At 39.4% G+C, this 12,069-nt stretch overlaps 1 long non-coding RNA gene across 3 annotated transcripts in view; it reads right to left on the bottom strand.

The window, feature by feature from the left end:
• LOC119705397 overlaps nt 1-12,069 on the bottom strand; it is a 90,713-nt gene that overhangs the window by 29,930 nt on the left and 48,714 nt on the right. For 2 of the 3 annotated variants that reach the window (XR_005258219.1, XR_005258221.1), the window contains one exon: nt 8,459-8,761. The exons of the other annotated variant lie outside the window; for it this stretch is intronic. This is a non-coding gene — a long non-coding RNA (uncharacterized LOC119705397). Of the gene's footprint in view, nt 1-8,458; nt 8,762-12,069 lie in introns of those variants that run through there. 3 annotated transcript variants of the gene reach the window in all.

Here is a 12,069-nt window from a genome sequence, read left to right on the forward strand (position 1 = left end):
GACCCTCAGAAGGGAATCCAATCCACTCAGGTCTTTCTGACTCACAGGTGTTTTTTCTTATTTATTTCCATTCGCAGCTCATATTGGATCTAAAATAATTGGAAGTTTTAAAACAGCTATGTTAGAGTTGGTAGTAACTATTAATGGGGATTAAGAAAAGGATGAATGGATTTAGTCAGCAACTTCAGTGTTTTAAATGATACCACTAAAATGATAAAATTATCATAAAAGATAAAATGATTACTGATGTTCCTGGCATAACTGAATGCCATTAATAAGAGTCAAGATTCCTTGATTGCAATGTGAGATCAATGGGTTATGACATTTTGATGACAGGCTGATGAATCTGACTTTCTAAATGAAGAATGATTGATTATGACTCCTCAAAAGTATGGCTCATTATCAGCATATCTAGGCAGCTCTTGACACCCACTATACATAACGCCTATTATGGAATGTCAAAAGTCTTCACTTTGGGTGCGTGGCCATGATTTCTGAGGAAATTAATTGTTCTTCTTACTGCAAATACTATAGCATATTGCACAAAACAAAACAGTGCCTGCTATCTACAAGGAAAGCAGCACAGAAGCCAAGAAAAGCAGTGGTTTTTTCAGCCCTCTGCACATTTCTTATCTAACAGATGGTCCACAAGCCTATACAAAAACTTTACTTCCTGATGGCAGTAGGAAAATGATATAAAGCATGACATGGGCTTCATTTGCTGCATTCTACAAAAGTCTAAGAACACAACCGGGAATGAAACAGAGCTAGAGGAAAACAGATTTCTTGATTTGAGAGACCTGCATTAGTGCTAATTACATTCAAAAGTCCCCGCCTATGCTGCACTTCATATTTTAAATTTTAAGAAGATGCGACAGTGGTTTTTTTATAGTACATTACATTCAGTAACATTACATTCAGTAACATTACAATCAAATTCAAAGTTTTGCTCTAGGGTGTAAATTCTGTTGTGCAAAGTTGTTGTACAGTGAATAATATGGATGCTGTCATGGAGAGTATGTCAGATGCAGAGAATTGTTATGGTAATAAAATAGTGCCTGAACTGTCATGCCCAATGCTCCATCCTCTACTGAGCACTTTTTTTGAAATAAGTTTATTTTACAGGAGAAACTGCTAAATATAATTTTAAGAAGGTATTGTCAATGTGGTCTGTTAATCAATGCATGGTGTTTTCTTGTCTCCTCCAGAATTCTTTGAAAAGCTCTGGGCCACTGAAGGAAAATGAGTCACAGCAGAAGTTCTTGCCTGCCTGTCGGAGTGAAAACAGCATAGAGCCAGGAAGAGACAGATTTATCCAGGAAGACAGAGCACCCTACCACCCTCTGCTACCAGCTTCTGAATCATTAGATGTAGATATGCAGGATTTCAAACGGGCATTTCAAACAGTTTCAAACCACCATGTTAACATTATATTAATTTGGCTCGGGGCACATCATAATGTATTGATTTTCCAGATTTCCATCTCGAACGCTAAGATGTTAGACAATTACAAGTCGAAGAATATTAGTAATTCTGCCAAGTCTTTCCAATTATTTTGTCTCCCAAAGGACAAAGAATACAGAAAAGCTTCATACTGAGAAAATTACCTCTTTTTACAAAAAAAAAAAAAAAAAAAAAAAAAAAAAAGGAAAAATAATTAAAGGAAGAAGTATTGTGAATAAATATTATTTTAAACCAAGGAAGGATCAGCTGAAAAAGAATTCTTTTCCCCTACTGGAAAACAGTGTCTGGCTAAAATAAGGTGCCATTTATTCAGACAGGGATTTACCTTGGAGTGCTCCTAGTAGGAGCTGGACTTGCACCTGTGGATCAGCTTTGGAATAGTCAAGGCTTAAAAATAGCTAATATACTTAATAAATACCAGACTCCTCTCTGCTTTGGAAGGCCAGTGAATTCCATGTGGGCTCACCATTTCATGGCTGTGCCTGCAGAACCTGTGCCAGAATGGTGCTGGGGGAGTCGCAATTTCCAGCACTTGCTGATCTCATGGACTTGCCATTTCCTGTGACAAACCAGGAGGTCTCTGCTGGACTTGGGAAGGCAGGTTCACGTTGGTGGTATTGGCTGACAGGTGAGTCACAATTTGCTCCTCTCTGACCTGGGCCCGAGCACACACCAACTGCCCTGTTCCACATGGATCTGCTCTTGTTTTATGTCTGCACTGACTAGAGCAAGAGATTACACAAATCACAGGACAATGGACATCTGTCCTGCATCTCTGTTGCTGGAACATCCCCAGCCAGCAACACCCAGAGTTTCAGTTTGTATAAATCAGTGTAATGATGAGTGTGTGTTTTCAGGAGAGCCACTGCTTTGTGCTTTACCAGATCTTAAGAAATTTCCTAATGTTATGTCACCATATCAACTGCAGAGAAATCCTAGTAAGCAAATTGGATCAAACCCTAAGTGTCAATTCAGAGTCATAGGACTCTAGGCTGCTATTTTTAAAAATTCAATTTCTTTTCTAGAAAAAAAAACAAACAAAAAAACCCAAAAAACAGTAAAATCTGCCCAGATCCAGTAGATTTGATGTGATAAACAGTTCATACCTGCTAACTGAAGCCTTCTAAGCAGATCATTGATTATCAAATTTAAACCAAAATATTTCTTCATCTTTAATGGAGAAGTCTGCTACAATTTAATAGTGGGGCTGCAGGATATTAATAGAAGGTTTAAAGAAATTGCCCTGTGTATCTCCAGAGTTCCCTGTTGCTTGTTGTCCAGCTGTGGCAGTATGAATGGTTTACAGAAGAGAACACTGTTGTCCACAATTTTCACAAAGAGAAAGAGGCTGAGTCTGTTTGCAGCAGCTCCAGCACTGGAGCTCCTGGAGAACTGCGGAGGGCTGGTGCTTCCCCAGGAGAGTTTGCAGGCCCCTCTTGCACCCCTTCCCATCTGTTTGCTTCTCTGTCACCAAACTGTCCCCTGGGGGGCCTTCCCCTGGTGTCTGCTGTCACAGGGTGCACTGTCCTTCCACAGCTGTGTGCCTGGTGTTTCAGGCACAAATCCCCAAGACAAAGACAGAAGTCTTCCAAATAAATTGCTAAAATTCAGCCACATGGCATTTCTTCCTGACTGCTTCCCTTCCACCTGCATGTCAATTGTTTATTTTAGTAATTCTCCTTTGGTTTAATAACCCCCTGGAATAATTCTCTGGAATTAGTCTCTAAAATTTTTATTCTACCAAATCAATGAATCAACAGTCAGTGAAGTTTCTGAAATGGCTGGTCATGGGGGGCAGGTGAGGGTGGGGGTCACTGTGCTTTCCAGTATGAAGTACATTCACATGTGCCAGTAACTTTTAATAAAGGCAGATGTAGAAAAATCCCAAGTCCTCGCCTTAGTGGGTGAGGTAGCTCATCCCCAGATGCTCAATTTCCAATTTTAGGAAGTATGGGGCTCTCAAACTTCCAGGCAAATATGAGCCCAGGATGACCAAAGCAGATACCTGGATGTGCAGGGCACTTGGGACAATTACCTTATTGCCTTATTCATTCCTGTGAGGTGTTAACCCAGACACCCAGGAATGGTAATTTAGATGTCATGAGGAGTTATTGAACTCCTCATGGAAGAAAGATCTGTACAATTTGCTGTGAGTGACATCTCAGTGTCACAAGGGGGTGATAGCTGGATGACAATGCCACTTACTTGTTTCTTCCCCCATCAAAAAGAAGAAAAAAACTGGAAAATGTAATTTGTTATATTAATGATTTTTTAAAAATTTTTCAGATTGTAAGAATGTTTTGCACTTGGTGCTGTACAACTGAGGAACTAAACATGAGCCTTTCCTCAAAAAGCTTTCAAAGAACAACAGCACTAGCCACAGAAAGATGGACTAACACAGTCCTGGTCAATATAGTAGTCTGTGAGTTAAATATTTGCTAATTTGCATGGCATAAAATGAGTGTCATTTCTGATAACTGGGCTTGGTTAGAAAGCTGGAGAGCAAATCAAAGACAGGATAGAGCTGCGTAATTATCACAAGAGCTGGGGACAAACAGAAGATTCTCCCATGCAGGAAAGGACTTCCTGCTCTCTCCCCATCCTGATTCCCATTTTGTGTTAGTATGAGGATCTGAAGAAATGAAGAAGAGTAGGAGCTTAAATTAAAACATAAAACTCTTGTGAATGTAACTGGGGAAGACTTTCACCCCTGCATTGGGGATCCAATCTGGAAGAAGTGCTGCTTCTTAAAGAAGTAAAATGTAAGATTTGGAGAAGGACAATTTCAGTCTTAGGGCATTAGCTCTTATTCCATGAAAATTCCTTTTAAGCCACTAATTCAGACCAATAAATAACCAGAAAGGTAATCCATGGACTACTACTTAGGCCACCACTTGAGTGTTTCAAGGATATAACTTAGAAATGTGATTTCCCCCACCCCCATCCCATCCCATCCCGCAGAAAACTTGTGATTTTATGTGCTTTTTTATGCATGTATTAAACAAATGGCACAGCTGAATAGCTTTTCTTAAAAACTGGACATTCACCAAAAAGAAGTTTGCCAGCACAGACAATTAGGCTTTCTTCTTTTAACAATAGATTGACTGACTGGCACATTTGAAATGCGAGCGTATTTTTTATTCCTCCGTTCACCCTTTGAGCTGATAAACATGAACAATGGGAAACAGCTGGGACAGGAAAACATTTTAGTTTGTATTTTCAAAGCAAGCAAGAAATAAACCCATCAGTGGGAGCCAGATCACATCTTCTGCCTTAGGGGTAGTCAGCAATTGGGGGGAAAAATACGATCCATATTTTTAATCAAACATTACATATTTATTAATGTGCAGCTGGCCTATTGTGTGCATGATTTTTTTTCTTTAACGCTGTGCTGCGTCCGTCAGCCTGACATTGTTCTGTAACTGACATTACTCTATAAGGATCTGGAAATGCACAGATTTAATAGGAATCATTGAGACAATTGCTTTCTGTATTATTAGGTCTGTGTGACGTAGGTACCATCTGAAATTCAATTTTAGAAGAAAAATAAGATATTGTTCTATCAAGGCAATTTTGTGCACCTGTGATACAGTAAGAACATACACCCCCATGCTCCTATTTTCCTCCTCACTCATCTAACTTCACGGCCATTTAATGATATGTGCCACTCTTTTGTTAAAAATGTTTGGCCAAATGTATTTTGATGCTTATTGAGATTAAACTTTCAGTACATCTCCCTGGTAGCAAAGGTTGGGCTGTTCATTAGTTGGAGGTTTGGCCTTGTCAGGTTCCATTGACTGCTGGCTAAAAGGATCACTTTATCATCATTTGTCTGCAATGGAGACAGTCTTTATTCAGCCTTGATTCCTCTGGGGTCACAGCTGTCATAACTTCACGTGCTTTATAATGCAGACCCCACTTTCACAATCCCCTTAGGTAATTGTCTAATAGATTCAGTTTGCCTTAACATAGATAATATGTTATTTACAAAGAAATACAAGGGAAAGAGAGGGCCAATATTGCTCAAAACATCCCCCTCCTAACCTATTGCTTGGGATCAATCATTTGGAAATTATGTTAAACTCCGTTCTGATTTCCAAGCCAAAAGGGAAATATACCTCTTTTTCTGAGTTTTACTCTGATCCTTCAGCTGCAAATGTCTAGACTGAGCCTAGAGATTTTCTGTTGGTGAAAGCTGAGACAACTCTGCAAATTTTGATAAGGCTATGGTGTTTTAGAGAATGAGGCCTTCATTTTCTTACAGTTCAGATCCTGCATATTTTATGTGCTGAAAACTATAGTTCAATTTAACTTGAAACAGTAAGTGTGACTTCAGGTCAATGTGTTAACCTTTTGAGCCAGAAACCAGCAAGGGCAAGGATGGGCTACTGCTGCCCCTTCTTGTCCAAGGGGGGCACCCCCCCCGGTGCTCTGAGGAGGGTCTCTCTTCTATGGAGCTCCTCCAGTTTTGCATCTCTTGACGAAGGAACTGGAGATGAGACAATTTCCTCCAAAACAAGGCCAAATAATCAGCTTGTCTCCACTTGATTTAGTAAAACCTGAAATCTTTTTCACAAAACCTGGAAGAGCTCCATCATGAGCATGTGAGAAGCCCATTTTTGAGTGTCTTGGTAACCAGTGCATTCCCCTTGCAGGTCAGCTGCTGCCTTTTTCAGAACCAGAAACAGCTTGACTCCCCAGAGGAGATGAGCTGAGCAATTTCCACATTTGGTTTTCTTTAAAATTCTTACTAAAAATTAGGGGGAAAAATTTGAGCTTGATTTTCACACTGGTACTACTGCTTTTACAAAGTGCTGGCAGCTTCAGTTTCTCTAAATAAGATCTACTTCTAATATTTTTTATTTGTATCTTTTAAGGATTACACAGAAACAATTGCATGCTTCACAGAAAGTAGTTGCCACGTTATGTTCTTAGTATCCCTACAAATAAAAATTTGCATTTTGCTATTTTTCAATAGGAAGAATGATGTTGCTAAAGTATCCAGAAAATGCATTTAACAGAGACAGTTCTACACCAAATTTCTGATACAGAGCTATATGGGTCCAGGCAGATCCCTCTTTGAAGGTAGCAGCTCAAGGGGAGCAATTCAGAGACTTTAATCTTTAACAGAAATCCTTTATGTAAAGTAAACATAATGAAAAATAAACACCTTGTGGTGGGAATCTAAACTTCAAGAGAGAAGTTGTACTTTCCTTTCCATTTGTGGAACTTTGTGGATGCTCAGATCCACAGAATGGTCCCACACCTTCCTCTGCAGGAGGATTCAAACACCAAATCCTCTTCACAATTCACTGACTGGCTATTTCTTTTACAAAGCTTTCCTGAATGAGTGTCCGTATTTTTGAAACAAAACATGTACTTCATCAATGGCATCTTCTCACAGCAAAGTTTCTTTCAAATTCCACTCAGTCATACCTTGTGTCTGTGCTTATGCACCAGCATGCGTTGAATTTCCCAGCTGATATCTTAACTAGAAGCTGATTTTCATTTGAGCTTCTAATTCAATGCCACAACTCATTGCACTGCAATATCTTAATTACAGTAGGAGATTGATAAGTAAACAAGGAAATGCAGCTGTAGTGTTGTGGAAAGTCACCCTTTAATTATTAGCTTTCATTTATTTTTCATTCTTTTTCTCCCAAATATCTTCCATATAATAAATTAATTCAAAATAGCTATAGAGCAAATTAACATTGCACAGAGGGAAAAGGAACAAAAATCCTCACAACTCTCAAAGCAATCTTTTAAAGGATTGCATAAAACCTGCATATAAATGCCTGTTTCCATGTGTACTGCTGCACCATCCATGAAAACAGCCTTGAAGACAACTCATCTTACAAAGGAAAATGTCACTAGATATAGTGTTGATCATTAGAAGCACTACAGTGCATTCATCTGCTTGCACCCCACTTTGATTACTACACAGCAAAGATGGCCACAAGCACTCAGAAAGTTTTATTGAGGCTTAAATCTTCATTCAAATGATGTAAAGGGGCATTGAATGAAGATTTAGAACTCTATAAAGCTGCTTGGCAGTGTCTGTGGCAATCTATGCCACATAAAAACTGAAATGCTTCTACTTTCTTATTGAAACATTTCTACTGTAATTCTTTAATATTAGGTAGCAGCCACAGTGTTGGGACATTACCACATCTGGGAGTATTTCTCTTACCGAGGGTTTGCCTGCAATCAGTTGTGCAGGATATTATAGAATGTTGATGTCTGGGACATAATGGAAGAGGAATTGTTACTGCAATTACATATTATTATGCTTTTCAGAAGATAATGTGGGTTCATTCATGTGAGTATTTTGAACTAGCAAATACCCTAATTGCTTATGTGTCTGTTATAATCCTAAATCCAGTTGACATATCTGATGTACTGTTGCATTTTAATCTGGCCACTTGCACGTGTCCTCTTTATGATTTTCCTCTGACCTGCGTGAGCTGTGCAAACAAGGAACACGAGTGTCTTGCACATTGCCTTTGCAGTTTTGGTCTGAGTAAACACCCAGGGGGACAGAGAGACAGCACTGTAACCAAGTGTACTTTTTTTCAGGAGTATAGAATTAGCCTGTGCAAGATCAGGGTAGGTACTAATGATCTGATTGTGCTATAATGACAAATTTGTGAAAGAGTGTGTGTTCTGCTCCAACTCTCCTCTCCCATCGTGTTGGATTGATGGAGGAGTGTGGCAAAGTCTTCACCCATTCACTTAACCAGAAAACAAATGCAGATGATTAAGAAACATCAGTATTCTGAAGCAGCAATCAAACTGACCCTGCCAAGAAGCGAAGAACAGCAAGCCCTGCCAAAAAGTGCTGCAGTTGTCTCGTCTTATAACTGCAGGTGTACAGGCAGAACTTTTCCACAGACTTTCCTGAGGCAGCAAGCAGGGCCAGACAACAAGAGCTCGCTCCATGGAGCAGCATGATGCTTATGGCAGTCTCCCGTGCACCTGGAGTGACAGAAAATGGTCAGAGAAAAGATGTGCTTTTACAAATTCCTGTTTAATAATCCACTAGAGGGAGCTTACGTATAACCTCTGCCAGGCCAATTATCTCAGAACCTGCTACTGCATAATTAGCAAAGGTGAGGTAGTTATGAGGGGGACACCTGCACTGCTGTTCTTTTCTTGATGTGTCATCCTGGAGCTCAGGAATGGCACTTCTGGAGTCTCCAGCTCTATCCAGAAGAGCAATTTGCTTTTCTCAAGTGGAATCAGCATTCTCATTGGCATCAGCTGGGATTCACCTTCATCACTGACACACTCAAACCTGAGAAAAAACAGCCACTGCTGAGTGAGGACTTACACTTAAAGCATTAGCAAAGCTCCACCTATCCTCTGTCTTTGCTCGTTTCAATTCTGACTGCAAAGCAAGACTTCAGTAGCTGTGATTCCCACAGAAGAAGCCTGCAAACTACCTGGACTGCAGACTTGGCTTCAGTTTGTTTCAGTAGGACAAGGCTTTCAGCAAGGCTTTGCCTGGCACTGCTTGTTTACCAACTGGAAACTGCCTCCTTTCTCTGGGAGACAGCAGGGATCAAAAATTGGTGTCCTTGACAATATTTAACATGCAAACACCTGCAACTATTTCCTGTAGTGTTAGCTAATAAAAAGACAGGTTTAACTCTCATATCAGAAATATCAACTTTAGTTTAGTAGCAGAGATGTACTTGCAGTTACAATTCTAGCTAAATCCAGACATAACACACTTTCAAGCTACATACCCACATAGTACAGTCTAACTACTCAGATACACTATCAAAAAGCTTATCATAAAACTTGAAATTGCTGTATCCTTTACACTCATTGCCTCTTTTTCTTTCTGTTTTTTCTCTTGGAAGAGAAAACTTATGACTACACTTCAGCTGTCACCAGCTTTCAAGGTTATACTGATAGGAATGAGAAACATATTCCTAATCTGCATACCAATGCATTGAGAATGCAAAGGCAGGCTTTTTGCCATTGAATAGATGATGATAAGGTCTTAAGTCTTTTGAATTTCTTGTGTTGTACTTGTATTATCATATGATTTCTTAAGCCAAGAATGAATATGTAAATTTCTTGCCACTGACTTGCTCCAAAATAATGGACATTACACTTGCACAGTGGCAATTCAGAGTGTAAAATTGATTAATATTTGTTTTCAAAATGACATGCAATGATGTATGGATCCTTTTACAACTTAAATTAATACTTTAAAGAGATGAATGGTCTCTACAGAGGATGTTAAAGTTCAAGCTGAGAAATTTGCATATTTATATTACAACCAACTGATAATAATTGTCGAAACAGAATGTAATGTGGTTCGTTTTTCATTTTAATCTGGTTGTACTCAAACACAGGACCTCATTAACTTCCAGCAACTAATACAGCATTATCAGTCCCCATAAACCAGGCTTGCCTTGAATTTATGAATTTCAAAGACTATTTCCAGTGGTGAATTGCTGTTAAACACTGGGTCAGTCACTAGCAGGTGAACTCCATGTCAGATGCTGTAGAAGCATGAAAGTTACCTGGGCTGCAGTGCTGGAGAATCCCATGGCCAGGTGCCTACTTTGTCTCCTACACTCGGAGCCAAAATTAAGGTGTGATATAAACATCTTGTCTTTGGAAGCTCACTCAAAGACAGACTGGTTTCCTCTGGATGACCAAAATCAGGACACCCAACTTAATCCATTTCCCATGTTAGGCAGTAGTCTTTAACATTAAAAAAATCATAAAACCCCAACAAAAAATGAGAAAGAGATCTTTAATTGAGATATAAGTTTTGCGAAAGGAAAATACATAAATTGTGATTGAGTAGATAAGCAAACTTGGATGATATTGAGGATACTACCCAAATAAATACTATCCACTTGGGTTTAAGTAACAGTAGCAATAGAATTAGCAGCATATCGCTTTTCTGAGGAGAGAAATATAAAGTAAGCATGCTGTCAACATGTCTTGGGTAGTGCATTATAGTATTCTTGTGGGTATTCTTTTACATTTCCAGATGTATTGGGAAAATGTACATCTCTCTAAGAATGAACAGTTAGCAAGAAACTTCATAGCTCTGTGAGTTTCTTGTGGTGAAATGGATATTGAATCTTCTAATAACGATGCTTATTTCTTTAGCTCACTAGAAGCTGATGGCTATAGAAGAGAAAGCTTTGCTTACACAGCACCACCTTCAACTGTTTTTTGTTTTCCCACATAACCACTGGTTAAAGGCTGGCGTGACTCTTCTGTTCAGAAGGTCTGGTGTGTGACTGCTCTGGTGGGGTGGAAGAGCAAATGTGCCTTTCCTATAATACTGTAACAGCTACAGGGAGCTCAAGACTCAAAGGGAATGTCTGACAGCTGGCAATAGCTGGGGTATGGATGCATTTGGAGTCTCCTAACTGTATTTCTACAGGGAAGGGGATAACATTCCTAAACTAACTTCCTGTAGTCCAAATATTGTCTTTAGGCAAAGAACAGGGCGCTTAGGTCAGTCCTATGGCTGCTGCGTGCCGTACTGGGAAAGCCCCAGGAGGCTGTGAAAAAGAGAAGGAGCATTATAGAAACTCTGTAGAGAAAGTAAATGTGTACTTTGCTAATAAGAATACCAAGAACTTTTACTGAAGTGATTGAAAAGCTCTAAAGTGTCAATACCTGGCATTACAACTTATTTCCTAAGAAGCCATCCAGATTTCCCATTGCAACCTCACAAAAAACTTTTGTATAGATATTCCTATCAGCTGACAAATCCCTGGAGGACAACCTGTTCCACCCTGTTCCACCCTGTTCCAGCTGCACTGTGATTGAACATTCCTTTGTTGCAACTTTAGAATGGGGCAAGAATTGACTTTTTGGATGCTCCTCACAAAATAAGTCCACAGAACAGACCAGGAAGATGCCTTGTGGAATTCCCAAATTTGTTATTGAGTGAGCTATGCTGCATCCAGGCCACCACAAAGCTTGAAAACTAATTTAAAAAAAGGGCAAGCAGAGCAGTGAAACATCTTCTTCAGCATATGAACTCATCCATCCTATATGTTGGTAACTAAATGATGACTAAATAATTGATTTTTCATAGTGAAGGGTATGTACCTTCCTATAGAGCTCTGTAGTGGGACCTGTGCTGTAACATATTCACAACTGATTTAAGAAAAAAGGAGGAGTGCATATCCTGGTGGCAATTTAATATCTAGTAGAACATTACCAGGACAGTAAAAACATAAACTGACCGAGGCTTGGCGAAGGATCTCTGAGCAACTTGGTGATAAAACAGCCAAAGAGACAAGATGCTGACAAAAAGTAAGCATTGCACAGGTGGGGGGAAGGGAAGAGAAAACAATACCCCAAACCAGAAACACAGTATGGCACCCTGAATAATTTATTATCACTTAGCAAAGTGGGTGAGTAATTATGGACAGTACACAGTAACTCAATGCTTAGGTGAGGAACAGAAAAAACGTTATTTATACACAGCATCCCTGACTGGTGAATACTTTTCTGTGTTTGATCTCAAAGGTGGTATTAGAGAATAACACAGAGAAAAATAATAATGACAACAACATTTTGGAAAGGTTGCTGAAAAATTAATTGGATAAGATT

This window comes from Motacilla alba, chromosome 11, assembly GCF_015832195.1.
Source record: "Motacilla alba alba isolate MOTALB_02 chromosome 11, Motacilla_alba_V1.0_pri, whole genome shotgun sequence".
Taxonomy (NCBI): domain Eukaryota; kingdom Metazoa; phylum Chordata; class Aves; order Passeriformes; family Motacillidae; genus Motacilla; species Motacilla alba.